At 46.3% G+C, this 16,712-nt stretch overlaps 1 non-coding gene and 1 pseudogene across 1 annotated transcript; both read right to left on the bottom strand.

Moving 5' to 3' along the window:
• Window positions 1-3,810: 3,810 nt before the first annotated feature.
• On the bottom strand, window positions 3,811-8,003 carry LOC112082097 (annotated as a pseudogene).
• A 5,878-nt stretch (window positions 8,004-13,881) lies between these two features.
• On the bottom strand, window positions 13,882-13,989 carry LOC112082556. The gene has a single exon (XR_002897224.1). It is a non-coding gene; the product is annotated as a small nucleolar RNA R71 (small nucleolar RNA).
• Window positions 13,990-16,712: the final 2,723 nt, after the last annotated feature.

Below are 16,712 nucleotides of genomic sequence, written 5' to 3' on the forward strand. Positions count from 1 at the left end.
TCAAAGAGACAGCGGCCAAATAGGCGAAGTTGATCCGAACAGATCGAACGCGGGCACGCCGATCCTCTCGAACCTCCTTGCCGAGCGTGAAACGCAGTCCGCGGCCTGATACTCTCTGCTTTTCTCTGTTTTGTCTTTCATGCTTCTGTACTTAGGATTTTTATCTGCTTTCCGAACTTTTATGTAATCTGTGCCTGGACGGCTTTATCCACCTGACATTTATTTTCACTTATGGATATTCTCTTTCCCTTTGCCGTTTTAGAATTTGAAGTATTTAATTTTAACGATCTGTACGAATATCTGTGAAAACCGTTGGCTTAGAGAAAATTGTCGAGGATGAAAACTGCCGCGTCAAAAATGATTTTGATCGCTTTCCTTAGCCGAAATCGATAGAAATACGAGCTAAGGGTCGAGTCATTTAAGGATCTTGTTTGGATTCTTAATCCCGAATTGGAAGTTAGTTTTGTGGAACATCTTTTAGGTGGTGCTGGAAAGTCGAGGCAAATTTTTGCTGGCAATGCCGAGCCGTGTAAACGGCGAGGCGTTTTCGCATTGCATGGTGCCGAGCCGTGTAGACGACGAGGCATTTTTCTCGTTGGGTGGTGCCGAGCCGTGTAAACGGCGAGGCTTTTTCGCTTTGCATGGTGCCGAGCCGTGTAAACGACGAGGCGTTTTGTTTTTGTTTTTGTTGACCGAGGATGATTTGGTAGTCTTATTTATTTTGACTATGGACTGGCGTTTCTGAGAGGATGGGTATGTGTGTCCGAGTTTCAAGAGTTTACTTCGGTTTTAGAGAAAGCGATGTAGTCTTGACTTATAATCTCGTGTGCGATAGTAAACCATGGTGACCTGATACGTTTTTGATCTGATATTTGTATAGCGCGCTTCATTTTTATCCGTAGAGGATGTAACTTGCACCCTCGTCCTAGGAAAGGTGGTAAAAGTCCGTTTAGAGAACTTTGTATTTGTTGCCCCGTTGTGGCCAGCAACGAGACGAGGCATTCAGAGGCTTAGTTTGCCGAACTGAAACTGAGGACCAACAAAGGTCCGAGGTAATCAGGTCATGATATCGTGCCGAAGTGGTATGATTACTCGCCGAAGTGATGAGTGGAAGAATTTTAAAATCCGAGCTTGTTAAAATAAGTTGCTGAAAGAATGAGAAACTAGCCGAAGCGATAATGAACGAACTAGAAATCCAAGGTAAACGTGAAATAAGTGGATGATTCAAAACGAGCTAAGAATGTGCCGAAGTGGCGATGTTCCTAAGTGAGCAAGCTAAAAATTGTAGAGTTAAAGGAGGTATGTGTATACGTACCCACTCCCCCCCCCATTTTAGGAGGGGGGACAGCTGAACCCGTCTGAGGACGGGCTGCCTACGTACCTGATAGATAAGACTTTTAAGGGTCTCAGGGCTATCAATCCCCTTGTCAATGTAGTACAAAGAGGTTTATCAATCCAGATGTGGTGTTAGACACTAAGCTATATGATCAAGTTCTTAATTCAAGCAAACAAGAATAGGTTTTGATTAATCTAGAGACAACTATAAACATAAACAGGTTTAAAGACAAATGACAATGACAAATGATGTGAATATGATATGATGGAGGCATGAGATTCTAGACATGATAGTTGGTTAGGGTGCCTTGGTGTTAAACTAGAAATGCTAATGACAATGATGAGACATGATTCAAATGATTAAGAACTCTAATCTAGGTTAATCCTCTCATGAAGGTATTAACCCCTATACTAATCCATTTTCAAACCAAATTCCCATTTGTGAAACATGAATCAATATGCATTAACAAACAGCTCTTAATGATCATTCAAGCATTTAACAAATCATTCCCATGATGAAAAATTACTTAAACCTCTAACACAACTCTTTCAGGAATTTCATCAAACACTTTTGGTGCATGAAATTCCCAGAATCTAGATCTCAAGTGATTATCAAGGATTTAGCATAGAGAACAGCTGTTTAGAGAGATGAATCAATGAATCTAGCCCTAAGCACTCCTAATCTAACACTTTAGCACCCTAACCTACACATCTAGAACCTCATTAAGGTGACTACTCACTAATCATACTAATCTCTCTTAAACTTTTGCAAGTTGAGTAGATTAGCATGATTAATGATGAGAAATGGAGATGGAGATGATAGATTCAAAAGAAAACAGCTTTAAACACCCAGATCTCCTTAAACTCTCTTGATTAAACACTCAAATAAAGATATTTCTCTTCTTAATGGAGTCTTTTCACCAAAAAGGCAAGAGACAAAGGGAATAAAACTTAGTTCTCCCCCAAAAAACCCTAAAAAGTATTTATACCTTCTTAAAAACGAACCGGGTCAGCCCGGAACAAACCGGGTCCTGACCCGGCTTTAATGGATAAAGTGGGAAAAGCTGCGGGTCGGTTCAGTATGTCCCAGGCCGCACACCTAAGTCGCAGTAGATGAAGACTTGTCTTGTGAGGCTTGAATCACCTTGTCGGAGCCGCACGCCTATCTAGGAGTAAATTGCGAGTGTTTCTGCGGCATGGTCTCCTTCCTCTCCAACTCGCAGGGCTGAGCCGGTTTCTGGGGGATGTAGAAACTGTGCGGGTTGGTCTCTATTGCACTTAGGTCGCAGGCTCAAGTCGGAGTGAATTCCGAGTGATCGTGCGGCATAGATCCAGGCGCGGATGACTCGCATGCCTAAGTCGCACGATTGTGGACTTAGCATTTCTCTTGCTCGGGAGCTCCAGACCTCTTCCAGTGATAGTTTACCCGCACATTTCAACTCGCAGCATCAGCATTCAGGTGTTCATCTTCAGGCCTGCGGGTTAACCAAGTCGCAAGACCATCTCGCAGCATCCAGAGCAGCTTAGATCACTTCGCATTCCGGAGAGTGTAACTCCTGTGATACTTGTCCGAATTGAATGATTTCGGTTGCAGAAGACAGAGGACTCATTTATCTCCAACTTTTGTGAAGGAAGTTTCAGTGCTTGGGAGGTGGAAGGCTTCCTGGAGGGCACATCTTTGCAGTGCATGTATACGACCAGAGAGAGGCGTCTAGACATGTGTCCATTCCGGAGGCCGTATCTTCCTGCTCATAGATCCGAATTGAATGCTCTTGGACGTTCTGGAAAGAAAACTCAAATGTCTCTGATTCTCATGAAGGACCCGGAAGCTGAATCGGCCTGGAAGTGCACCGTCCTTCGCATCCTTCAGAACTGATCTGCTCGGTCCGGAATACCTGCGAGACAGGGGTTTCTTCCGACGAGCTTATCTCTCTGCTCACGCGTCCGAATTCTACGATTCCAATTGCTATGAGACCGTGCTTCAATGCTCTCCAACTTCTATGAAGGACCCGCCATCTGAATCGGACCGGAAGGCTCCCCGGACAGGTGATTTCTGAGACTCGTTCGCACCCGGAGATTTTGGCCGATATACTTAATTCGCGGTACGTGAAAATGGCCGGTAAAGCTTCCCGCGGTACATGAAAATGGCCGGTAAAACCTTCCTGGCCAGCGAGAATGGCCGATAACCTCCATAGACTCAAGTTTTCCACTTTTTCAAGCTCTGCTCACCATTCCACCTCCTGGATTCATCTTTTCAGCTCCATAATCACCTGATAGACACTCAAAACATGCAAAGACTCATTGGGACCTAATGCATCTCCTAAGTTCTAAAACAAACCCTAGGGACCTAAAATACATGAAATAAAACATGATTTGGAATGATTTATGCAACCTAAATGATGCAAATTATGAACATATCAGTACCCTTTGCAGGGATCAAGCCGTCCCGTAGTTCATGCTGGCCGTGCTGTAGTTTTAGTGATAATACTTCTTTAGATGCATTGCGTTCCATGATCTTGGAATCGCCTCGTCAGCTAGTGTCGCGAGTTCGTAGACTCCTGGACGAACCACTTTTGTGACCTTGTAAGGACCTTCCCAATTTGCTCCGAGCTTTCCTGCGTTCTTCTCGGCAGTGTTTTGGAAGACCTTTCGGAGGATGAGTTCCCCTGCTTTGAATCTTCGGCTACGAACGTTTTTGTTGTAGTACCGCGCCGTTGCTTGTTGATAGTTCTGGATTCGAACTAAGGCTTGGTCGCGCTTTTCGTTGATTAGATCGAGCTCATCTAGCATCATTAAGTGGTTCAAGCCCTCCTGTCCTGGTAGAAGTCTTCGTCGAATACCTGGAAAATCCACCTCGGGGGAATTACGCACTCCGATTCGTAGACCAAAGCGAATGGAGTTTCCCTGGTGGCTCGGCGCAGAGTTGTCTGATGAGACCAAAGGACTCCTTCGAGTTCGTCTGCCCACCGTCCCTTCTTGGCATCGAGCCTCTTTTTCAGACCGTCGAGGATTGTCTTGTTGGCTGCTTCGGCTTCTCCGTTCCCTTGAGGGTATCTTGGCGTAGATTTGCTGAGGCGGATTTTCCACTTCTCGCAGAAAGCTTCAAAGCGTGTTGAGATGAACTGGGATCCGTTGTCGGTGACTATCTCATAGGGGACCCTGTGTCGGCAGATGATATTTTTCCAGACGAAGTGTTCGACTTGAACATCCTTTATGCTTGTGTAGGAATCGGCTTCGACCCACTTGGAGAAGTAATCCGTGAGGACGAGCAGAAAACGCTTCTGCTTCGAGCGATGTAGAGGTCCGACGATGTCCATCGACCATCTCATGAACGGATAAGGTGATGAAATTGACGAGAGCAGCTCGGTAGGTTGATGAATTGTCGGAGCGTGCCGCTGACACTTCTCGCACTTCGCTGTAAATTTCTCGCAGTCCTTGACCATCTTGGGCCAGAAGTAGCCGTGCCGTTTAATCTTGATAGCGAGCGACCTTCCGCTGGAATGGTTCCCGCACGCACCGCTGTGCACCTCGTGCATGATCTTTTTTGCCTCCAGTCCTTCGACGCATGTCGTGAGAGGCTCTGAAAATCTCCATTTAAACACCTCGCCATCGACGAGGACATACCGCGCGGCCTGAGCTTTTAGTTTGCGAGCTTTGCATTTGTCGGTTGGCACCTCTCCATCGGCGATATACACTCGGATAGCTCCGAGCCATTCTTTGTCGCAGCCGTACTCCGGCTCGGCCGGTGAGGCGTCTTCATCCATAGGAACGGCTTCATCGTCCTCTGGTTCTTGTTCAGGAGGATTTATCAGCCGAACTCCTTCTACCTCTTCGATGCTAGGACGTTCGATGAATTCGACTGGGATCGTTCATCGGAGGTCTGGGTCCGAGGTCGAAGCGAGTGCTGCCAAGGCGTCGGCCGAGGTGTTTTCTCCTCGGGGAATGCGAGTGAGTTCGAACTCATTGAACTTTTGCACCAACTCTCGGACCACTTTGAGGTAAGCTCCCATTCGTCCATCTTTCGCCTCGTATTCTCCGTTGAACTGACATGCTACGAGCTGTGAATCGCAAAAGGTTCTTATCTTTCGAACTCCGATTCCCTGCGCTAGTCGTATGCCGGCGATCAGTGCTTCGTATTCCGCTTCGTTGTTCGAGGCGTGGAAGTTCAGGCGGAAAGACTCCTCCAATATTTCTCCGGTGGGAGAGGTGAGGCGGATTCCTATCCCCGAGTCGTGTTTAGACGACGAGCCGTCGACGTGCAGCGTCCACACTTCATCTAGAGTCGGCTCGTTTGTTGCTTCGGCAGGGAGTTCAATGATGAAATCCGCGAGCACCTGTGACTTTGCAGACGACCTGTTTCGATACTCGATGTCGTATTCGCTTAGCTCTATCGCCCACTTGGCGAGCCGACCGGATTGGCTAGGGCTATGTAGGATCGAGCGCAGCGGAAGCGTAGCGAGCACAACAATCGAATGTGATTGAAAGTACGGGCGCAGTTTGCGAGCCGAGACTACGACGGCTAGGGCGACTTTCTCGATCTGGGGGTAGCGAGTCTCAGCGTCGGTCAATGTCTGGCTGATGTAGAAAATGAGTTTTTGCTCGGATCGTTCTTCTCTGATAAGCACTCCGCTTACACCTGTAGCAGACACCGCGATGTAGAGGAAGAGCGGCTCTCCTTCGACTGGTTTTGCTAAGATTGGTGGGCTCGCTAGATAATTCTTCAATTCCTGGAAAGCCGTCTCGCATCGTTCGTCCCACTCAAATTTCTTGTTTCCTCGGAGGGTGTCGTAGAAGGGCAGGCATTTGTCTGTGGAACGGGAAATAAACCTGTTCAGCGCGGCGACTCTTCCTGTGAACCTCTGCACTTCGCGCTTCGTCCTTGGAGAGGGCATCTCAATTAAAGCCTTGATCTGTTTGGGGTTTGCTTCTATGCCTCGGTGAGTTACCAGATAGCCGAGGAATTCTCCCGAGGTGACCGCGAACCTGCACTTCGCCGGGTTTAGTTTCATGTTGTGCTTGTTCAATTGTTCGAAGCATTCCCGTAGATGCGCGACGTGGTCTTCCTCCTTGAGTGATTTGACTAACATGTCGTCGATGTATACTTCCATGGTTTTTCCGAGCTGAGCCGCAAACATTTTATTGACGAGTCGTTGATACGTTGCTCCCGCGTTCTTGAGCACGAACGGCATGACTTTGTAGCAGTATATCCCGCCATCAGTTATGAATGCCGTTTTTTCTCGATCATCAGGATGCATTAGGATCTGATTGTAGCCGGAGAATGCGTCCATAAATGTTAACAGTCTATTCCCTGCAGTGGCTTCGACGAGCCGGTCAATGTGTGGCAAGGGAAAGCTGTCTTTTGGGCATGCCTTGTTGAGGTCGGTGAAATCCACACATACTCGCCACTTGCCGTTCTTCTTCTTCACGACCACCGGATTTGCGAGCCAGTCCGGATATTTGGCCTCGGCGATTGATCCTACTTTGAGTAACCTTTCGACTTCATCGTTAACTGCTTTAGCTCGTTCGGGGCCGAGCTTCCTTCTTTTCTGCTTCACTGGTTTAAAGGTCGGATCCACATTCAGCTCGTGACAGGTCACGTTGATGCTTATGCCTGGCATATCTTCTGCTGTCCAGGCGAAAGTGTTGATGTTTTCCTTGAAGAGGGAAAGGAGTTCGCTTCTCAGAGGCTCTTCCAGTTTTGTTCCTATTTCGACGCATCGCTCCGGGCGCGCCTCATCTATACATACCGAGTCCACTGCATCGCATACTGGCTCGGCGCGTGTTTCGCGGCTCTCCACGATCTGTAATTGCTATAAGAGTTTCGAGAGCTCGTTCGCGGGCTCTCGGTCTGTCTTCATCTTTTTGCGGTCGATGTTTGCTCGTGCGTCGGTGACGGGGTTCCTTAGCTTGTGCTCGGCTAGGCAGCACATTCGTGACTCCTTCTGACTCCCCAAGATCGTTTTAACACCTACTGGGGTTGGGAATTTGAGGCAGAGATGATAGGTAGAGGGTACCGCCCTCATCCCGTTGATCCACGGAGTTCCCATGATCACACTGTATATTGCTGGGTGATCGGTGACGCAGAATTCGACGATCTTAGTGACTCCGCCAGCTACCACAGGAAGCCTGATCGTTCCCATAGTCATCGTCGTTTCTCCTGAAAATCCGGTTAGAGGTTTGGGGATTGCTTCCACCTCGGAGAGGTCGATTCCTATTCTTCTGAGTGTTTCCCTGAAGATGACGTTCACTGAGCTTCCAGTATCGATGAGCACCCTTGCTACGTCATGATCCCTGATCGTTAACTCAATCACCAACGGATCGTTATGAGGTCGGTCGATTCCTGCCGTTTCCTCCTCGGCGAAGGAGATCACTGTGTTTGGGATGTCGGTTGGTTCTGTCCAATTCTCCTTCGCTTCGGCTCGGCGCTGATAGGCTTTGATGGAGGATACGGTATCTTGGTAGTATTGGGATCCACCCATGATCATATTGATCCTTTGCCTCGGCTCGGGTCGCTCTTCAGGTTCGCCTCTCCTGTCGCGCTTGGGGTTATCGCCTCGTCGGGGAGGATTCGCGGGTTCCGCCGCGCCGCTCGGCTCGGCTCTCTCTTGTTGTTTGTTAGGAACGAGGTCTGTGAGGCTGACCGCGTTTTGGAGCTCTCCCGCTGCCATTTTTGCTGCAAGCTTTGCTCCTAAAGTTCGCCATTGAGCCGTTGAATGCCCGTAGGTCTGGTGATACTCGCAGAAAGCCTTCTCGTCGTAGTTGGCGGACTTTCTTACCTAAGTGTTGTTGCGCGGCTCTCCTCTTCCGCGTCCGATGCCTAGCTGGTAGTTATGGGCGCCTCCGCTTCTAGGTTCATCCGAGCTCTATGTTGATGCGTTGCTCGATGGGTTGCCCTTCTTCGCGGGGCGCGGAAAAATTGAGCTTCGGATTGCCGCTTTTGTTGCTTCGTACTGCTCGTCTAAGTTTTTCATTTCCTCCTCATTTACGACGAAGTCTGATGATCGGTGCAAAGCGTCTTGAATTGTTTGCGGTGTGTTGAGAGCCATCTCCCGTCGGAACTCGGATTTGTACCACAAAGATCGTTTCAGAGCCTCGAGCACAGCCTTGTCGCTTATTCCTTCTATTTTAGATACGACTGCCTTGAATCTTGCCATGTAATCCCGAATCGGTTCGTTCGGTCCTTGGGATAGTGTCCACAGGTCAGCATCGGATGTTCCTCTGTCCATAAACATCGAGTATTGCTTAAGGAACAAGGCGGAGAGCTGTTGAAAATTACCGATTGAGTTTCGTTCCTACCTTGAAAACCACTCGAGTGCGGCTCCCTTGAGATGCTCCACGAAGAGCAGGCAGTACCCAGCATCTATTTCACGCTCGGTGAGTTTAGCGGCGTTCTTCGTGAAGGCTCGTCCCATTGCTATCCGAAACGCTGTGATGTGTGCTTTCGGGTCGGTTGTTCCTCCGTAGAACGGGATTCTCACCTTCCCTGGCTCGGGAATCCTGGCCTCCGTGATTCTTGCAGTGAATGGGGTTCTCTGAGTTTCTTCAAGCATTCAGTCGATTTCGGGCGCGGCGCTTGTCGCGTTGTGCACTTGGGATTTCATGGCGCGTATTTCAGCTACTGTCTGAGCCATCGAGGCTCGCAGTTCTTTGAGTTCAAGAGTTTGTGCGTGAGTCATTCCCTTTGATTGGGGGAGTCGCTCCCGCTCCTCTCTCCTCGGCTCGTCTTCGCGCTCTGCCTGCTCGATCCATTGGAGGTTTTCTTCCTCCTCGGTTGGATTGTCGCCGCGGGTCGGATCGGAAACTTCGTCAGTTCTGATGGCGTTTAGAGCCGAGGCGAGATCTTCCTGACTTATTCGCCGAGCCGAGCCGGTTTGTTGCGGATTCGTGGTTCCGTCGTTCTGCTGGGCGTCTACGTCGATTGCATCATTTTCTTCTTTGCCGGCTCGTCGCCTTGAGTTTCAGCGGAGAGGGGGCGGCTCAGTCATGTTGACTCGGGTCGCCGCGGGGGTCTGTTCTTCGAGGAGACGAGACATTGGAGGAGCCGAGGGGTTTCTTGCGCCGCTCCCTGAGGCTCCTGCAGGTGTCGAGAAATCGAAGCGTCTCCGGATTCCATCCATCGGGTCGGGAATTCCGGCTCTCCAAGTTGGGTGTAGTCGCCCAGCCGCCATCGCGTCGAGCCTCTCCGTAATCGCCTCATTTCTTTTATCCTGTTCGTCGATCTTCTTCATCAACGCAGCCATCATGTTTCACATCTCCTCTTGGGTCTCGATCGTTGCCGTCGTTGTGCCCGATGCCGGAGCGTCCTTCTCTGCACTGTTACCGGTGTTGTTGTTGTTGTTGTTGTCGTCGGGGGTATTGCTCGCCATGTTCTTCGGATCTTAAAGTCTTGTCGATTTAGAGTAAGAAAGTTTCGATTCCCCACAGACGGCGCCAAATTGTGTGAGTCGAAACTCGCACAACCAAAAATTTTTTTAAGGAAAAATAAGGGATCGGAAACTTCTAGCGTTTATCGTCAAGAACAGTAAGATCGAAAGAAAGTTTTTCTTGCTGTAAAAGTGTTTAGTTCTTATTGCTTAGGGTTGCAAAAAGTTACAGAATAAATTGTATACATCGTCTATTTATACTAACTCTTTGAACCGCCTAGCCGAGAATCTCGGGAGAGATTTTCGGAATATTTCCTTATCGCCTCATGCGGCTCACCGCCTTTGTATTTTGCCTAGGGTTTTTATGGGCTTTGTCTCCCAAGGCCACGGTTCGGCCTGTCATTCTCCTTTGTCGCGGCTCGGCCCATCAAAGCCTCTCCACAGCTCGGCCCATCTAAGCCTCTCCACAGCTCGGGACATCTAAGCTCTTCCACGGCTCGGCCCATCTAAACTTCTCCACGGCTCGGGACATTTGCCATTTGAGTCGAGACGTGAGCTGGTCCACCTCACCGAGGCGCGGCTCGGCCCATGTCTCTTTTCCTCACGGCTCTCCCTACTGGTCTATCTTCACGGCTTCACAACACACCAAGTGGACGCGATAACGAGCTAACCGAGGCTGTGCGACTAGCCATACAAGAAGCAACGGTCATAGAGCTTAAGGAACATGAAGATCAAGATTCTCCGGGCCTAGAAGACGCCTAAAGCGACCCCAGCCACAGCAGGCCAAGGCAGGACACATCAATAAATGCCGAGGCCGCACACGACACCAAACGAGCCGCGCCACCCCAAGGTAAATGTTTCAATTATTTTATTGTGCTTGCAGGAGGAATCAACATCGCCAGCGACTAAGTGTCAGAGTTAAAAGACTCAAGTCGTGTAGTTTAAGTCTTTTATTTCAAACTTTCCATTTCTGTAATAAATGAAACGATGAGCTTTGTTTCTTAGACTATGTTTGTTTTTCTTTGAGTTTTATTTACTTAGTCCTGTCGTTTTGAGTCCAGAGTCGAACCCTAGAAGGTTCAAGCTGACGAACCAGTTTATAAGGTTCCTTTGCAGCATTGTAGTCCGCAGACTTTTTCCCCATATCAATAAAATATCAAACTTTCTTCAAAGTTTACCCGAGAAGCGATTTCTCTTCGTTCTTGGTTTGTTTGTGCGATTCAAGCAAGCTTTGAGCCTTCACCGTATCAGAGACTCACCATCCCTCTGTGTTGTGAATTCACTATCACCCTGAGGACTCGGAGAAGGATAGCATTCCGGAACTAGAGCAGGATCAACCTCCTGATCCATTAAACCGGCGTCACCAGAGGAGACAAGACCCTTTTCTCAGAAACAGGCCAAGAGAACAAGAGCGTAGGGAAGTTAACAATGATATGAAACTAACTCCTCCCACTTTTGCAGGCAAATCAAACCCTGAGGTCTATCTAGACTGGGAGAGGCGCTTGGAGTATATCTTCGAGTGTTATGGCTATGGAGAACTCAAGAAGGTCGCGTTAGCTGCGGCTCACAGACAATGCATTGGCATGGTGGGATCACACCGTGGCCGAGAAGAGAGGACAAGTCTTTGGTCCCATTCAAACGTGGCACGACATGAAATACCTACTACGGTTGAGGTATGTGCCTGAACATTATCATAGGGACTTACAAAAACGTTTTCGTAAGTTGACATAGGGATCAATGAGCGTCCGAGGAGGCTCTCATGCTCAGTTCGTCGATGGCCTTCAAGAAAGAATAGCTCGGAAGGCGGAGCGAGTTAAGTACAGTGGCTTACATGAGCTGTTGCATCTCTCAGAGCAAGTGGAGCAACAAATCAAGAGAAAATCATCTCTCTCAAACCGAGGCCGAAACAATCAGTCTTGGCAAGCCAGTGATAACACCGTATTTTGACCACTTTTATGGATCATAATTGTATCATATGCAGGTGTTTTAACTCTGTTTTCAAAGGTTTTTAAAGTGTTTTCAATGTTTTATAATTTCAAAAGACTTTACAGGAAACTTGGGCAAAAGATATGCAATTTGGAACAAATGAGCAATTTTGGATAAATGCAGACCGTCAGAAGTATGACAAGCGATGAAGACCTTTTCACCGTCAGATCACCCCCAAAATTTGAGACAACATAGAGGATCCAACCAGATTTCTAATGCACTTGGTTTGGAGACAATCCAACGGTTAGATCTTCAGATCCTCCCGACGCAAAAATGACAGAAAATGCAGTTCCGGAAGAAAGCATGTGTCGGGACCGCGGCCAACACCCATTTTCCTGTGGGTAGAGCCACCGCGACCACGGAACTTGGTCGTTCACTTTCCCGACGACTTAATTAAAGCCCAGATCAATTCCTTTTGTTATTGTTGAAGTCCTAAGTGTCCACAACCACCCCAGAAGCTATAAATACCTCCTTTAGGTCATTCTAAAGAGGGGATACCGAAACTAGGAGACGACATAAGATAGAAAGAGAGAGAGATTTCGTGGAACCCTAAAGAGGAGGCCGCCGCCGTCGATCCCGAAGAAGGAGCCGCCGCTGGAGAGCATCATCGCGCCTCCACCTGCAACTCTGTTCTTCGTTTTTCTTCCTTCTTTTCTTTAGTTTCCTGCACTTTCAATTTCGTTTATGATGCTTTGTTACAATATGTTTGAGTAGCTACCCAGTTGGGTTTAAAGGGATTTTTCAAAGGGAATTTCATGTGTCTTTGCTTATGAATCAATAGATTTAGTATTTATAATCTTCTAGATGTTCTTCGTTTGCCTTTAATCTTACTGCGTGATTCTTTGCTGGCCACTTAGAAGCCGATCTGATATGATATGTTGCAAAAGTCTTCATTGATTGTCTGAACTAGGGTGAAACGAGCAATTCTTCTATAGGAGTGGAAACCTACCTGTATTTGAGTTGTGAATGTTGATGAGTATTGTTCTGCTATTGCATCTTCTCCCTTCCAGGATCAGAGTGGAAATCTACTGATCAGGGTTGCGAGAGATAGTTGTTTAGTGCTGCGAAAGTAGGCTATTCATACTTCCGTGCCTCGAGTTCTAGACCATACGTAGTTGATTACCTTTATCACTTTTTTAAAATCGACATAGCCTAGTCCATGAACCCCTGCGAATTCCCCTTGAGCCCCAACGTTTGTCTTTTCATTGCTTACAACCTTCAATTCTATTTGCTTTTCAATCGCTATTTACTTGCCTTCATTCGCTTTTGTTTAATCGATTCTACTTGCTTTACTTGCTTTCATTTTTATTTGCTTTTACTTGCTTAGCTTTCTAGTTTAGATTTAGTGACAACCAAAAACCCAAAACCAAAACCAAAACCTTTTTAGTTCTAATCTGATTTAAGCGTTGCAGTGAATTCGTACTGAAACAACTAAGTCTCTGTGGATCGATACCCTAAGTACTAAACCGCACATCTGTGCACTTGCAGACATTTAGGGGTTATAAATTTAAAACCTGAAGCTTAGTCAAATGAAAACAACCAACCCCGCGTTTACAAACCCGCATCAAGTTTTTGGCGCCGTTGCCGGGGACTTTGATTTGTTTCGTTGCGAATCCCAGCTTAAATCCATTAGAACAATTCTTTACTTTTACTTTTCCTTTTGAATTTTTCAGGTTTCTCTGTAATGAGAGACCGGGAACATGTTCCTGGAATTCTTGGTGATCCACCAAATCGTGTGGATGGTGATCAAAACGATGATGACCTGACTGATGACGAGTTTGAAGAACCGATTTATGATGACAATGAGCTAATCGGATCGGTCAAACACAAAAATGATGATGAACTGATTGGAAGTTTCGATTCACTCGAGAAGTTCATGGGAGATCGAAGAGCTATTCAACCAGCCTTACCATAGGATGGCAAAACCGAAATTAAGGTACCCCATATCCATTTAGTTCAACAAAATCAATTCTCTGGTTATTCATTCGAAAACCCGATAGACCATATCGAGACGTTCGAAGAATTATGTGCAACCATTACAGCAAATGGGGATTACCACAAGTGTAGTCTTTTCCCATTCTCTCTTAGAGATAATGCCAGCAAATGGCTAAAATCTTTGCCACCTGCTTCACTAAAAAACGTGGGCAGCGTGTAGAACTGCTTTCCTAAATCGTTTTTACACTAGAAATCGTTCAAATCTCTTAAGAAAGAAGATAAGAACTTATAAACAAAAAGAAGATGAAGATCTTTTAGATACTTGGGAAAGATTTAGGGAATACCAAAGAGATTGTCCACACCATGGATATACCGAGGAATACCTGCTGGGTATCTTCTATCGCGGTATAACTCCAGAGTTACGACACTCTTTCGACATAGCAAGTAATGGAGATTTGACAACTAGATTTGTAGAAGATGCTCACGTTTTCATTAAAAATTTAGGAAACAGCATCTGAAATCAAGTAACCTTTGGTAATTCTGCACTTCCTGAGAAGAAAGAAGAAATTTCGGAAGTTATAAAGTGTCTCCGTCACATAATGAGTCATCTTGGATTGCAACAACCAAATAGGGTACACAATACGTGTAACTTTGATGGCGGGGACAACCCAATGGATTCTTATGGTCAAGGGATGGTGAACACTGCAGAAGTCTATCAAATTCAATATTTTCCATTCATTTCTGATCACCGCGGGTCCATTCATCCGGACCGCGGCCAAACAAGGTTTCACCGCGGTCGTGGCTGTTCTGACTGTGGCCAAGACATGTTTCACCGCGGTCACGAGCCTTCTGACTGCGGGAAACTGTCTTCTGAACTTGCCTGGACATCAACTCCCGAACCAACCATGGCTATTCAATCTAATCATGATCCCTATCCTAGTTTTCCCTCTTCTGAAGCTGAAAACCTAAACAAAAAGAATCTAGAGCTTGAAAAATCTAGGTCTCAAGAGATTAGTGATCTTAGATCTGAACTAAAAGAGATGCAGAAGGATTTCGATGAAAAATTTTCCCCCCTCCTTAGTCTGATGATCAAAACTAATTCTAAAAACTTAGGAAATTCTGAAGAAAAGCCAAGTGAAAATTCTTTCGAAAACTCAAGTGAAGCAGATCCCTCCGATCATGTGAAAGCTATCACACTTAGGAGTGGATTAGCTTACAAAGAGCCTGAATTTCCTAAAGATCCTGAAGTTGAGGAAAAGGGTAAGGAAAAGGAGGAAGAAAGAGAAAGAATCATGGTAGAAGACATTGAAAAAGAAGTGGTAGGAGAGAAAGATGGAGAAGAAGTAAGAGAAGACACGATTCCACTGATAGATAAGACTTTTTATGGTCTCAGGGCTATCAATCCCCTTGTCAATGTAGCACAAAGAGGTTTATCAATCCAGATGTGGTGTTAGACACTAAGCTATATGATCAAGTTCTTAATTCAAGCAAACAAGAGTGGGTTTTGATTAATCTAGAGACAAGTACAAACTTAAACAGGATTAAGGATTAATGAAATGCTTAAACAAGAACTAAACAATGACAAATGATGAGAGTGTATGAATGATGATAAGAAAGGTCTTAGACATGATAGTGGATTAGGGTGCCTTCAGTGATAAACTAATGAGCTAATGAATCATATGATCAAGCAAGCCATTTAACATAAACATCTCTAACTAAGTTAATCCTCTCATGAAGGCATTAACTCCTATGCTAAATCAGTTTCAAACCCAATCATCATCAGTGAAACATGAGTTAACAAGCATTAAGAATCAGTTTAATCTGTCATTTAAGCATATAAACAATCATTCCCATGATGAATAACACTTAAACCTCTAACAACTTTGGTTCAGGCATTTCATCAAACACTTTTGGTGCATGAAATGCCCAGAATCTAGACCACATATGATTTGTATGGATCTAGCATAGAGAACAAGTTGTAGAGAATGGAATATGCATGATCTAACCCCTAAGCTCGCTAATCTACCACTTAAGCACCCTAATCTACATATCTAAGACCTTAATATGGGATTACTCACTAATCATACTAATCTCTCTTAAACCTTTGCAAGTTGAGAAGATTAGCATGATTAATGATGAGAAATGGAGATAGAGATGATAGATTCAAAAGTAAACAGCTTTAAACACCCAGATCTCTTAAAACTCTCTTGATTAAACACTCAAAAATAGATATTTCTCTTCTTAATGGAGTCTTTTCACAAAAGAGGCAAGAGACAAAGGGAATAAAACTTAGTTCTCCCCCAAAAAACCCTAAAAAGTATTTATACCTTCTTAAAAACGAACCGGGTCAGCCCGGAACAAACCGGGTCCTGACCCGGCTTTAATGGATAAAGTGGGAAAAGCTGCGGGTCGGTTCAGTATGTCCCAGGTCGCACACCTAAGTCGCAGTAGATGAAGACTTGTCTTGTGAGGCTTGAATCGCCTTGTCGGAGCCGCACGCCTATCTAGGAGTAAATTGCGAGTGTTTCTGCGGCATGGTCTCCTTCCTCTCCAACTCGCAGGGCTGAGCCGGTTTCTGGGGGATGTAGAAACTGTGCGGGTTGGTCTCTATTGCACTTAGGTCGCAGGCTCAAGTCGGAGTGAATTCCGAGTGATCGTGCGGCATAGATCCAGGCGCGGATGACTCGCATGCCTAAGTCGCACGATTGTGGACTTAGCATTTCTCTTGCTCGGGAGCTCCAGACCTCTTCCAGTGATAGTTTACCCGCACATTTCAACTCGCAGCATCAGCATTCAGGCGTTCATCTTCAGGCCTGCGGGTTAACCAAGTCGCAAGACCATCTCGCAGCATCCAGAGCAGCTTAGATCACTTCGCATTCCGGAGAGTGTAACTCCTGTGATACTTGTCCGAATTGAATGATTTCGGTTGCAGAAGACAGAGGACTCATTTATCTCCAACTTTTGTGAAGGAAGTTTCAGTGCTTGGGAGGTGGAAGGCTTCCTGGAGGGCACATCTTTGCAGTGCATGTATACGACCAGAGAGAGGCGTCTAGACATGTGTCCATTCCGGAGGCCGTATCTTCCTGCTCATAG

This window comes from Eutrema salsugineum, unplaced genomic scaffold (genome assembly GCF_000478725.1).
Source record: "Eutrema salsugineum unplaced genomic scaffold, Eutsalg1_0 scaffold_1, whole genome shotgun sequence".
Lineage (NCBI taxonomy): Eukaryota > Viridiplantae > Streptophyta > Magnoliopsida > Brassicales > Brassicaceae > Eutrema > Eutrema salsugineum.